The 13,929-nt window shown below is 38.9% G+C and overlaps 1 long non-coding RNA gene across 1 annotated transcript; it reads right to left on the bottom strand.

Moving 5' to 3' along the window:
- Nucleotides 1–1,932: 1,932 nt before the first annotated feature.
- On the bottom strand, nt 1,933–12,448 carry LOC139605253 (uncharacterized). Its single transcript, XR_011684301.1, has 3 exons — nt 6,110–12,448; nt 5,529–5,599; nt 1,933–3,063 (listed from the first exon to the last, which is right to left on the bottom strand). It is a non-coding gene; the product is annotated as an uncharacterized lncRNA (long non-coding RNA).
- Nucleotides 12,449–13,929: the final 1,481 nt, after the last annotated feature.

Genomic DNA, 13,929 nt, shown 5'->3' with positions numbered 1-13,929 from the left:
ACCAAGATATTCTATGAAAATTGCACACATGGATTATAATATAAACTTGGATTAGTATTATTCTAGCAATGAAAATAAATAGGCCATACTAAAATCAAGTATAAAGCAAAAATTCAGCATTTCCTTAAACCATCTGATATCTATATTGTCCTCTTTACCTCCTTTTGTATTGCATCCTCTGAATAACCAGAGGGAATAATGTTACCTGTACTTTCTTTTAGTGCTTTGTACTTAGCATGTGTGGAAAGTACTGACTTTCAAGTCCTTAAAAATGAAATCTATTTGTTTGTGGGTCAGGTAGACACAAATGCTTCTGGAATTAACACGTGATAAAAGCTGCATCATGGAAGTTTTGCACTTGTCTTACAAGTGCCACTGTAAAGGTTAGAAACACCTCATTGCCCTGTGTCTTTCAAGTGTGCTTCCAACTAGCCCTGAAAAACACAGTAAAAGCCAAACCCTTTTAAAATGCTTTCTGGAAGAATAAATTGACTTAAACAGGAGTGTTAACACTTCTAGGTTAACAGATAGTGACCCACAAACAGGATCGCTGCTGATTAAACCAGTGAGACCCACTGATAACCAGAATCCTCATCCACTAGGAAGAGGAGAAATTAATTTCATACAGCCTAGTAAAAAAAAATAGCTTCTGACTTTTACCAGTGTGGGTGGGATGTGAATGTGATCAATAGCGCATTTCACAATAACCTCAATTATTTCATTTCCTTAAACAATCTCTCAATTTTCTGCTGCAGGCTAGCCCTTGAATTATTTTCCTCTTTAAAGCAGGATGCCTTTCAATTTTCTTTGAAAGCCAAACTTGTCCTGCTGCCAGGATGAGTGAGGGAGGAGGCTCCTGGAGAATATCACAGGCTTTGTGTGAGCAGCAGGTTAGATCCATGCTCTGTCTCTTTTTTAAGCAAGGAGAGGGGGAATGATGGAGGTGTGCTGACCTGCAGCAGCCAAAACAGCCTCCAGGGTTTGAAGCTGCCTGTCTGAAGCTCTCCCACACTGCTGTCCCTGTGCTGCAGGTCAGTCCTTGCAACACCTCAGAATCTATGCCAGAGTGGAGACACCAGGCTCTACAAATGAAGATATCAGGTGCATTTCTTTTGTTTCCTTACAATCCATGCTGGGTAGGGAGGAGAGAGCAGAATTCAGCAATCATTATCACCCAAGGACCTGACTTTATTCTCCCAATATCATTTATATCCACAGCTTCCTTCCTTTAGCAATTTTAGAAAATGTGTTCAAAGCCACAAAAGTAAACAATTCTGATGGTAAGCTTGTTTTTGGGAGGCTGTACTGTGAATTGCTGAAGATGAGGAGAACTGCACCAATAAAAATCCCCAGGTACATTAAAGAACAAATTAAAGACTCAGGTCATGCATTCAGTTTGGTAAAGTTTAAACATATGAATTTTGATATCTCTGAACATTAAGTCCAACACCTGGAGCTGTTAGAAAGTTACACTTGCAGACTAAACCTGCCTTAATCCTAGAAGTGCAAAAAAAGTGACTGCCTGTCAGTAAAACCATATCTTAAGCATGGTGGATTTTGAGAAATTGAAAGAAAAGGTAAGAATTTCCTTTTGTGCTCAGCATAAAAGCCTTCAAGTAAATGAAAATACAAGACTTTAAATATTTTCTTATTTAAGTATTATTGCACACCAGACAATATTTCCTTGAAATAATAACAGTTGCTATCCAGAATAGCAAAGTACATCTTCATTACTATAAAAGAGGCATTTCTCCAGGCCGTCATGAGAAAAGCTCTCCTGATTTAAAAATGAAAATGGTCTTGTTAATGGAATATCTGAAGAAAGCTATAAAACAACCATATGAATTAAAAGTATTGTTCTTCAGCTCACAACTCATGCTGTAAAATCAAAATGGTAATAAAAAAAAAACAGCAAAAAGTATCTATAGTCTTGGGAAGCTCAACTTCATCCAAAAAACACAGTGAGAATTCCTGTATTTCCAAGCTTTTTGTTACTAATGGGTAAGGGCAGATTGGTAGACCTGGTTTTAGAATCAGTAACAAACTTGGTCTAGTTCTTTTAGAAGTTGATCAATGCTGCCCTGAAATAAAATAAAGGTGTTGCCCAGAGTTAACTGAAGGTCGATGTTTCTAATGGCTCAAACAGCAGTTCTTCCATCATTCCTGATTATTTATATGGGAGGGGAAAAAATATTAAAAACCCCATTAAAACCCCAAATTTAATGGCCTTTCTTTTCTCCTGTTTTTATGTTCTTACCCTAAAATTCTGACTCAGCTATTGACTTCAGGGAGAGTAGGATCAAACCTTGAATGAATAAAAACACTCCGTGGACATGGAGGGAAATAGGTGCCAATCTGAAACTAAATTTCTGTGATATACTTCTGCTTAGTGCATTTGAAACAATCAAATGTTGCTGCTGAAATCTCAGGAATACAACTACAGTATTAACTAGAGTCACAAAAATAATGACATCGTTTCAGCACAATTCATCATTTTCATCGTGAACACAGCAGCAAATGAATAAAACCCATCCAGTCCCGTGCCTGATGCTGATCTACAAGTTCAGGTAACACAAATGAGCACAGCTATCAGAGTTGCTTTCACATACAGGATAAAATGGAAATATTCAAATGTCCAGGACCTCCTGACTGGTGCAGGTGATGTTATTCCCTGAAGTGATGCTGCCATCTTGTGAGGAAAAGGCTTAAATCCACTTTTATTTTCATTCCTGAGATGTATCCACAGTGACTGGAGACCTGGGACACACAGGTCAGGAACTGCCAGGGATGGGAGCTGAATATTTGCTCTCCCTCCCCAAAACCAGCTCTTTGGACACAGAGTGGAGAGGACAGGCAACACTGGCCAGGAATTCAGAATTCTTCAAAGCAAGTTCACCCCTGGTGGATCAGAGTATTCAAATTGTAGTGGGACATTCAAAGCAAAGAGAACTTGCATTTCAGGTGGAAATGAAAGCAGAGGAACCACGGGCAGTTCATGCTAAAAGTTGGTGAACTCCACTTCCTTTCTTCTAAATTCCACTGTGCAGCTGGTACCTTGTGCTGCTAGATTGGGAAACCAAGCAAATTTTAAAAATGCCTTTTGCATGGCCAGATATTCCATCCATCCACCAGTCCTTGACATTAGGGATCAAGGGACAGAGTACAGCTAAAGTGAGCAAAGTAATTTCTTGACTTTTTCACCAAATAACACGATTGTTATTCTAATTCTAATATCTTACATTCTTCTGAATCTCTGTATTCTAATTCTCCATACTCTCATCCAAATGCACACACATGAGATTTCAAGACCGGAACTAGAAGCACCTACCTTTGGATTGAATTTCACAGCATGGGCTAAAGAAACTGACTGCTATTAAATCTAGAGTGAAATTTTCCAACAATGCTTCTACAACTGAAAATGTCACTTCAAGTTTTGCATGCACTCAGCATTAATCTGTTTTGGAAAAGAAATAAAGTAGCTTCAGTATGATCAAAATATTCTGACTTCATATTTGTGAATGGAGTATTTAAATCTTCTATTTCCAAACTTATAATATGTAATGCAGAAAATACAATTTTATAACGTTTCATTTCTTGAAAGCAACTAGAACATGTATGGTATTCTAGAGGCCATACACCACAGAGTCTATGCACATTCAGTTTTCACATGGGTGTACAGAGAAATGTCCCGAAAATTAATTTTATTAGCACACCTAAAGGTTTACTGTTGCTAGAAAAAAAAATCACCTGTTCCTCCTGGCTGCAAAATCCATGTCTTTCTGCAAGCCCCCCACACCAGAAGCAGCATCCTGCTGTTTGGGCTTAGAGTTGTAGCTGCAAGCAGTGACCTCTCTGCTCTCTCAATATGCAAATTTCTTATGTTACAAGAAGTTATTTTAATAATCCCTCACAGGTGTTACTGAAATGAATCTGTTACTTTGCAGTTGGAGCAGCTGGTGAGGAGAGAGTGCCCACCACACTGTTAGATTTTATTCTTGCTTTCTGGAAAAATAAATTGACTTAAACACGAGTGTTAACACTTCTAGGTCAAAAGGTAGTGGCCCACAAACAGGATCACTGCTGATTAAACCAGTGACACCCACTTATAACCAGAATTATCATTCACTAGGAAGAGGAGAAATTACAGCTGTTACAGCTCTGGGTCTTCATGTATTCCTTTGGAAAAAGAGTGGAAACCACCATCGTGCCCTGTCTTTGAACAGCACAGCTATTCACACAGAAGTAAAATGTTTTGGAATCTCTGAAAGAAAGGACTACAGCCTCAATTATCAGACATTTTGGCAGTTACCAGTTGCAAACTATTGTTGTGATGTTGTGAGGGTCCTCAGGACAAGGTGAGAGATGAGAATTTGACTCCAAGTTCTCAGGAGGCTGATTTGTTATTTTATGATATTATAAGAGATTATATACTAAAACTATACTAAGGAAAGAGAAAGGAGACATCAGAAGGCTGGACAAGAATGATAATAAAATCTTGTGACTGACCAGAGAGTCTGACACAGCTGGCTGTGATTGGGCATTAAGTAAAAACAATTCACATGGAACCTATCAAAGATGCACCTGTTGGTGAGCAACCTCCAGACCACATTCCAAGTAATCAGATAATTATTGTTTGCCTTTCTTTTCTGAGGTTTCTCAGCTTCTCAGGAGAAAAATCCTGGTGAAGGGATTTTTCAGGAAATGTCATGGTTACAAACTGTGTGTAATGTATTCATTAGCTTGCAGCACACCCCAGCATGCATGGTGTGAGCCAAGAACACCTTTTTCTCTTTGCCTGCTCCTTCAGAAGGGCTGGCAGAAGAGGGGAAGTTCTACCCCAGGCTTTCCAAAGCACAGTTCTTCACTGGGAAACTGTAAACCAGACAATCTGGCCCTACATAATTATAAAATGTTTTTGTTTCTTGACTTAACAGCAAGATCTGCTCCTTGTAATTACTTGGAAGAGCACTGAATCAAGAGATACATTCTACTGCCTCCTCTGTAAAACATGTGGCCTTTTCTTCATGACAACAATGGCCCTGAATTTTATTTTTAATTCAATATGCTTAGTGAGTCTGGAGTCTCTACATTCTATATTCAATTATCTAATCTGAAATCACAGCCTAAAATAAACTGTGTTAATCAGAGATTAGAATATGTTGTACTTCTCCTCCATCTGCAAAACTGTTGTGGACTTTGGGCAACAGCCACTGAATCCTTTGATGCTCCACATGCCCACGTTAATTCCTGTAAATATGAATGTTTCTGGCCTGAGAGAGGAGCAGGTAAGGGGAAAGGATGATGTGACCCACATTTACAAGCAAAACCCTCTCATTGCATTTCCTGGTACTGGTTATCCAGCTGACAAATGGAGCTTTTTAATTTGCTGGAGTCTGAGAACTCTTTGAGAAATGGACTCAGGAGATGTATCTATTTCACTGGGAAAGCAACCTTTCACTGCCACCATGCAGGTGTCCCTTCAAAGCGAAGGGGCTTTGGTTTTAATGTGATTTATCTCTGTATCTCACCTCAGAATGTTAGTCTGCCCTCAGGTATTTCACCTCTCTTACACACCTGAACTTACTTGGCTGGTTTAAACCTATTAACATTTAAAAACAAACAGACAAACAAACAAAAAACAACAACAACAACAACAAAAAAACCCCCCACCAACAGATGCATTAGAACTGTGGAATACAGAGGACATATTTGCAAGGATGGTGTGTGGAGGAATAACAGTGTGTACTGTCATTCCTCCAAAACATGAAAAGCCATAAAACCCATCCAGCTGACCAAGCAAGGACATCTCCAGAGTCAGCAAATGCCCCATGGGGACTCAGTGACAGAGCCTGGGGGTCACTGTAGGGACTCACAGTCCCTCTGCAGGCCTGGCCACCCAGCCAGCCACAGCCAGCAGCCTCCTACAGGGGCCAGGAACAGCTCTGGCCACCTGCACAACCCAAATTCTGCTCCAAACAATTCCAGGAGTTTGGGAACCAGAACAAGAACTAAGAGGTCTGAATCTCTGAGCTCCCCTGAGCTGATTTGAGCTCCCTACAAGAATTCTCATGTCAGAAAAACTTTTTCTTGGCAAGCAGTGAATATTCACAACTCTATTTGAAGTGCAAAGGAGCTGAAAAGACTAAAGTACTTCCAGAGTTGCAAAATTCTACTTCCGTCTTCTTTTTAAATCCTTTTTTTCCTTTCTTCTTTTGAAGGAGTGTCAGTTGCGGCTACAAGTTCATGGGGAAGATCTACAAAAGTATCTCCAGCTGAGCTGAGCCAAGTATCCAACATACCTGCAGGGAGATGATCATTATCAGTACCTGCAACCACCATGAATATTCAGATTTTAACTGCCTGGGTCCCTTATTCTAAATGGACTTCTTTACAGAAAAGTTCTGTCAGCAAAACGAAAGATCACTTTCTCAAACTGGAGGAGTTCTTACCAAAAAAAAAAAAAAAAAAGTTAAGAATGAGAATGTTTAGAATGAGAATGTTTCTAATCGTTTTTCAGTAATGCAATTCAGCAACTTAAAATATCCATATGAGTTAAGATATAGCTCCCTGCTCAGCCAAACCATGACTAAATAGGAGACAACTTGTTCCCTCTGATTCACAAAGTACATCCTGAGAATACTGTGGTGAAAACTTTCTATGCATTTATTATCTGATGAATTATATGTGATGAAACTCTTTTTAGCTGTTTATACAAGTATGGTAAGGGATGCAGAATTCTAAACATTTCCAGGACAGTTTCTGGAAAAAAGGTTATTTCCTGAATAAACAGCTAAGGATTCAGACCTATTCAGGGTACAGTTGGCCCTCCCTCAAAAAATTAAACCAAAATACTGAGTGCTTCACCTTGCAGGGATAATTTAATGTATTGCAAACATCAATTAAAGAATGACTACTTACCTCAACTGAGGCTTTAAGAGAGATATTTTCCTTTATAATGTCCACAATTGTCAATGCTACATACAACCAATATCGCTACTTAAAATATTATTGTCCAAAATGAGATTTAGCAGACATTAAAGAAAACAAAACACAAAGAAAAGTTACCAAAGAAAGACAATTTTATTTTAATCACAAGGCTGCTCAAAACCATTAATTTCTAGAATAAATTACCTTCACCTGAACTATTCATCATACTTAAGCTTGTACTGGTTAAATGACTTTCTTTTTATTAATTTCTTCTTTGGTTATCATTCCTGGCTGCAGTAATTATTTCTGCACAGCAAATAAACACACAACAATACACACAGTGAAATAATTACAGAGGAACTAAAAATTAATGAAACCTTTCACCACAGAAGTAAAGGAAAAAGGAGTCTCAAATTACTTGGAATTTTGGGAAATGCAGGATATCACTTGCAGAACTTCTCTATAACAGCAGGAAGCCTTCAAAAAGTGTAACCCATCTAGAAGAAAGTCCAAAAACCAAAGCAGTGGTGCTGAGGTCCTCCTGTGTTTTCTAGAATATCTGAATAACAAGTTCTTAGATGAAAAGACAGGACAAGATTAAGAGAAGGGCAGCCTACCACAGTTCTGTTGGAGCTACTCCTTAAATATTTAACATCTGAAGGTTACATCTGAGGTTACATCTGAAGGTTTAAAAAAGAATGTATGAGTGGTGCAGATTGCTAGATGAAGGAGAAGGGTCATGTTCCCTGCATACAAATGCAATACTGAATTTCACATTAATATAGGGCTTTCTAGAAAATATACAAGAACTTTATTTAAATAACTGCATTATTTAAATCAAAACCGAGTAGGAATTCTTTTGATTAATAAGAAACTAATTTGCCATAAAAGATTGACAAGACAAGTAAAATATTTTCCTAATATTTATGCTATTTTTGGACTAGTATTTTTGTAAACAGCCAGAACACACAGCATTTCTTTGACACTCTATGAACTCCTTTCAATTTGATAGCTCCAAATCCAACCCTTCTGCCTCTCTTTTTCTTGTTTCCCAACACAACCAACTGCACAAACAGAGATTTGCTAGGTGTTCCTTGCAAATAAACACATTCTTAAAACAGTCTAAATATGACCTACAGTGAGTTATTGCAGCACTTCACAGATACCCAGGATGAACACCTGTCATAGTACCAAGGACAATTCCTACGGTGTCAGAAAAGAACAGCACAAAGGTTTTTCTGTAATGCTGACCTTTCTTTCCAGTTAACCTAACACTAACATTGAAACATACATGGTTGTTGAGCTTGAGTTATTCAGCTAGAACCTAATTAAACTATTCCCAGCTCAGAAATTAGAAAAAGTATATTCTTCTAAGACACCCTAACTGGCTGATGTTGTACGATGGAGCAGAGAGGTCTCTGGATGTTATTGTGCAGAAGGCTTGGGAAGAACACAGACCTCAATAAGATAAATCAAACATTCTTTATCCCTGCCAGAGGTGCAATAATTTCAATATAAGGGCACACTTCTTTACAATCCACTCACTATGTTCCACTATACTGAAATAAATCAGCCCTAACAACTGCCACTGAATCCATGTAAATACATTCCTTGTAGTTTGCTCAGCAGTGGAACACAAAGATGTTTTAGTCTTATTAAATTCCTGGTGGGTTTGGGGTTTTTTCACCCTGTTTTCTGGAACTGGATTCATGTCTGGTTTCTGGAAAACTCAGCATCTGAATCACTTTTAACTGTAAAGAAACAAGATTAATGTAGCAGCATCTGATCATAATATTAAATATTTATTACTTGGTGAAATCACGATTTTCCCTTCCTTGTGAAAATACTACACCTGCAGGAAGATGTTTAATTGGTCCAAATATTTACATATGCTTAGAAAATACGTGGAAATGTTACCAGCAGCTTCTAGTGGGGAAAGCACTCATTATCATCACTTCTTCTAAATCTGCAAGGCAAAGGGAGGACAGCTGGCTGAGTCAGCCTGCAGGTATTTCCCTACTTCAGGAGGAGGTGCCTGAGGCTGAAGGGCTGTGAATGGTCTCTGTTTGCACTGCTCACTCTCTTGCTGGGGAATTTCTCTTCCCCATCTCACTGTCAGGTTGCAGTGAGAAACCTGACTCTCTTCACCACACATCTCTCTGCTCAAAGAACCTTAAGAAAAAACTGTAAAATACCTCTACATCATCGGGGAAAAGGAGAGGTAAAGGGCAGTGGGCAAGGCTTTCAACTTCTATGTGTGTCTATTAAAGTTAGCTTACTGAATAAATAAAAATACTGGCAGAAACAGCTTCTGGGTTTAAAAAGCTCTGATCTCTGCTCCAAAGCACCATATTTACCCAGTTCCCAAGGGTCTGTGATGTTAGGAAAATGAATCCACAAACACCAGAGGTTTATGTCCAAAAAGGAGACAGAGGAGTCCTGTAACTTTATTCCAATAAAGGCAGAGGCCGTGGGGCATTCCCCTGGGATCGCTCAGATTTTTGGAGGACGCAGCCTCCTTTTTATCCCAATTTCCCAGCTGCATTTCCCTTCTCTCTTTTTCCACTGGCTGAGGTACTTGAGATACACAGACTTCCCAAAACACCTGATACCAGAGATTTCCCTCTAATGTAGAACCCTCCTTTTAATTTTTAATTCTTACGGAGTTTAGGGGCTTTTCTTCCCCATTGCTTCTTTCATCTTTCAATGTCTAATTTCGTTTACCAGCAATCCTAAAGTTTATTTGTAAAAGCAAATATCTTTTTCCATTCATCAATCAGTGGAATCCTTCCCATTGTTTCTTTTATTTCCCAGTGCTAGTTTTACCTACCAGCAGACCCACAGCTTGTTTGGAAAGACAAATCTGCTATTCCTCTCAGTGACAAGCTCCCTTACCCCATAGGCTTCCCTGAATGCAGGCCCTGAGCTCCAAGTTTCCATTGCCAGTCCTGTCAGGCTGGGTGACAAAAGGGACACTGTGCTGTGCACAGATGTTTATTCCAGTGCCACTGGCTCCCAGTAAACAACCAACAGAGGGTCCTTATGCAATTTCCTGTTCTCCTCAAACCTTGCTCCAATTCCAGCCCCAAAACAGCTCCCAGCAGAGCCACAGAGCTCCTGGCTGAAGGTGTCCCACACCTACAGCTGCCTCTGTGTCCCATACATTAGGCTCAGCTTTTCAGCAACAAGACTATTGTGAAATAGAAAGGACACAAATATTGATTTATTTCACTTGATATTAAAGTTTTAGTGTTTTTATAATAATTTTTTTAATCAAGCTTTCTCAATTATCACTGTCTAATGCAGTATCAGGAAGTAGCTTTTTTGCTTTTGCTTTCTGTCCTGTAAAAGCACCAGGGCAAATGTTTTGGTTCTTCCCAGAATGTCTTTGGGTGCAAAAACAATACAAAAAAGCAGCTGATAGTGTCCTGCTTGTTCTTTTGAAGATGCTTATTCCTTCTATGATCACCATCATGGCTATCCATGCATTTTCACAGGGACACAGATTTCATCTGTAGACATCACATTTCACTTTCTATTTTTCTCACTTTGCCTCTCATTATTTTCCAAACCTTTTGGATTTGCCTTTCACCTTGCCATGTCCATTTCTGGGAGGTTCTTTATCATCATAGTAACCTTCAAATTGACATAACTTAAGCAAGTTTAGTTCCTTCTTCCAGGTTTCACTGGGAGAGCTTAGGAAAAGAGAGAAGTCTTGAAATTATTGTGAAAAAAATCTAGTATATACAGTGATTTGCAAAATTTGAAGAGTCATAAGGGGCATCATGCATGGTAAAGACTAATGTTCACATTTGAAATTTCCATCTTCTTTTCACGTGCTCACTGAGCACAAGGAAACATAGCTAAATATGCTGTTAGAGCATACTATTAAATTTAAAATGGTCTCCCTGCAGACCCTAAGAAAGGTAAATCTGTTCACATCAAACCTCTTAGCATAGCGATAGAGGAAGGTCTAATTGTGCTCTCAAGAAAACCTTGGGTTCCTGGTTCCTTTAATGAAATCAAGGCACGTTATAAATTCAAAGAAGAAAAAACATCAAGCTGCAGTTAACCTTTCACAAAAGGATTCTAATATCTAACTTCTAATGTACAGATACATCCAGTTTACAGAAGAGACTGTCTGAGTTACTCTCAGTTTTGAAAACCAGAAATTTCCTCCTCTGGGTAGCAGCACTCATCACTACTCTAATTATCTCAGGATTTGTATACTTGATACAAAACTCTAAGCTCAACTATTCCAGCTGTGACAGTGTGGACTTAGATATTTGCTAAGTAGAAATAAATAATGCAAATAGGCAAAGGGACTTTGCTTTTAGAAATGCAAGAAAAAGCAAAATTGCTAATGAAATCTAAGTGGATATTCCAAATCATAAACCTCAGCTATTTCCAAGATTCAAAGCTGCAGCAACACTGAACATCTCATGTACCTAAACAATAAATTACAGACTGCTGTGATGTACTGCAGCAAACAGTCAAGGGAACAACAGGACTAAACATAACCTGGTATTCAAAATCAAACTTCTCACCCTCAAGGCTTTAGACAGAAGAGGTAGAAGAAAGTGCCTTGGGTTTGTATTTCATATCTCTCTCTCTAGTTGTGCCTGTGAATGTCCCCCAGCTATTACAGTTTTAACCAGATTTCTCCACACTGCATATTAGTACCAAACTAACTCTAGTTGAAACACCACCTTACCTAACTACCGTTTTACAACACAACAGTGCCCAGAAAAAAGGCATTAAGCAATCCAAGTGAACTGAGTGGCACCATTCTCAGTCATATGACTGAATTAAAATAGCCAGAGCAGCACTAGTAACTACTCTGAAATTTCAATAAATAATCACTTTGATTAAAGATTTTAAAAATTTGCATGTCCACTTTAATTCTTAGTGCTTTCAGTTTTCCCCCTTCCGCAATTAAAAAGAAAAAAACAGTTAAATATTTCATCCTGAGGTAGTGCCATGGTTTAAGCAGCCAAAGGACCAGAAACAAATTAGCAGTGAGGCTTTGAGAATCATTTCTTATGCCATAAATTTATTTCCAAAAATTAAATCACAAAAGCATCTTCAAAACACCTTTGTATGAACATTATTTTTGTTCATTTCAACATAGGAATTCTTGGTTTCATTACCTGTTTACAAAAAGCTGCCCTTTCAGTTTTCAAGAGGCACTACAAAAGTGCTGTTACAGCCAAGGACTGTACAAAAGGACTCCCCTAAAGACCCTGTTAAATCTACTTTGGCTGTACAGAAATGTGGCAATCAAAGAGGATGAAAGTCCTTGGATGTGACAGGAACCACCATCCCCAGGTTGCCAGGAATATGGATGTGATCATGAGGCAGTCAGTTCAAGCTTCATTAACCTCTTCATGCCTGAAATGTGTACTGCATTAGTGCCATCCTGGGTAGATTCAAATAAATGAAAGTGAATAGCATGGAGATAGAAAAAGCAGATTAACAAAAGACAAACTACAGTTTCAGCCTGTCTCTGAAGGAAGAGGCTAAAGGAGTAGCCATAAAAAAAGGAAGAACAGACTGAGGAATTGGCATTGTGCCAGTGTTAAACCATGACAGGAATGATCAGGGTATTAGCAGAAAATCTGCAGTTAGAAAAGCATGTTATCACCATGCTTTCATTTTTCTTAGAATTCAGAGGTCAGAAGAGATAAAAACCCTAAAAGACAAATACATCTGCTCTGATTATCTTTGTTTATAACTTCTTGGGCAATAGGGACAATAAGCCTCTGACAGTCTGAGGCTTGCATTTTCCCCATTTGAGAAACCCTCCTAGACCTCAAAAGGACAAACCTGCCATACGGCCCAGGTCTGGGATGCAGAGCAGGATGGGAGCTTTTTTGTGTTTGCAAGTTTTCTTGTAGGTAGAAACAAACCTAGAACATCAAACAGTTGACGGATGACTCTAATCCTAGTAAAGATCACTCTCATCAGCAAGTCTGGAATTTGGTTTCCTGTAAGTATTTGCATTGCTGGTGGTATCAAAAGCACAGCTCTAGTACCTGTAAGAATTTAAAATTGATCTGGGCCGCTTAACATAAATCTTTTGTTCCCATAAGGAACACAAAGGCAGCATCTATGCAAAGGCACATATTTCCAGCACAAGGAAGGACATAGATTAATTCCATATGTAAAGCACTGTGGTAAATACTGCAGTAGCCAGCCTATGATTATATCTCTGAGCCTGGCACTGAGACCCTGCTGATTCATGCACCCCTGCATTCCATGGATGCACACCACATTAGTAACCAGCCACCCCAAAACCCCAAGGAGCCCTCTTCCTTTAACAACTGCATAGAAAAGAATGCTCTGCTGAAGACTTAAATCCCAGGAGAGGATTTGGATTCAGTCCAGATCACCTGGAACCTATGTGGTGCTTACATCCAACAGGCCCAATTAAGAAGCCTGGTTTAAATCACAGGTGAGAGGTAAATGGGTCCGCATCTAACTTAAAATAGCCAGCACAATTCACTGCAAAGAACTAACAATATTGAAAGAAATCTATTTCCCATACTAACAGCCAACACAAGATTCCAATTCTGCAGCCAAGCCTTCTAATCCAAATGCTGAAGAAACAACTGCTCTCCAGACACATCTATTCACAAAGGCAATGATGACAAGCAAGAACAGTAGTTACAACTTTTTTTTATTTATCCCATGTTAATTCAGTTCCATCAACAGATAAATTACAAACAAATTACAAATTTGAAAGAAAAAGAATCCATTAAAAAAAATTAAAATTCAGATACATGTGACAAAAATTACTGCTTTCAGAAACTACATTCTCTCAACACTCTTACCACCCATGCTTTGCTCTACTCTTCCAGACAGAAGAGAGACTCCCAGCACCACGGGATTACTTTATCAGTGCACACCCCACACTCTGACAACTACTGACAGTCAGGGCTGAGTACAAACCACAAGACCCAGGAGCATTTCCGTGTGTATGACCAAAGCAACAGCAGTGCC

Source organism: Agelaius tricolor, unplaced genomic scaffold (genome assembly GCF_023055355.1).
Source record: "Agelaius tricolor isolate 1412-34295 unplaced genomic scaffold, bAgeTri1.0.p SCAF_62, whole genome shotgun sequence".
In the NCBI taxonomy this organism is placed as follows: Eukaryota; Metazoa; Chordata; class Aves; order Passeriformes; family Icteridae; genus Agelaius; species Agelaius tricolor.
The sequence above is the reverse complement of the archived record's forward strand: the minus strand, read 5'-3'. Positions and strand labels throughout refer to the sequence as shown.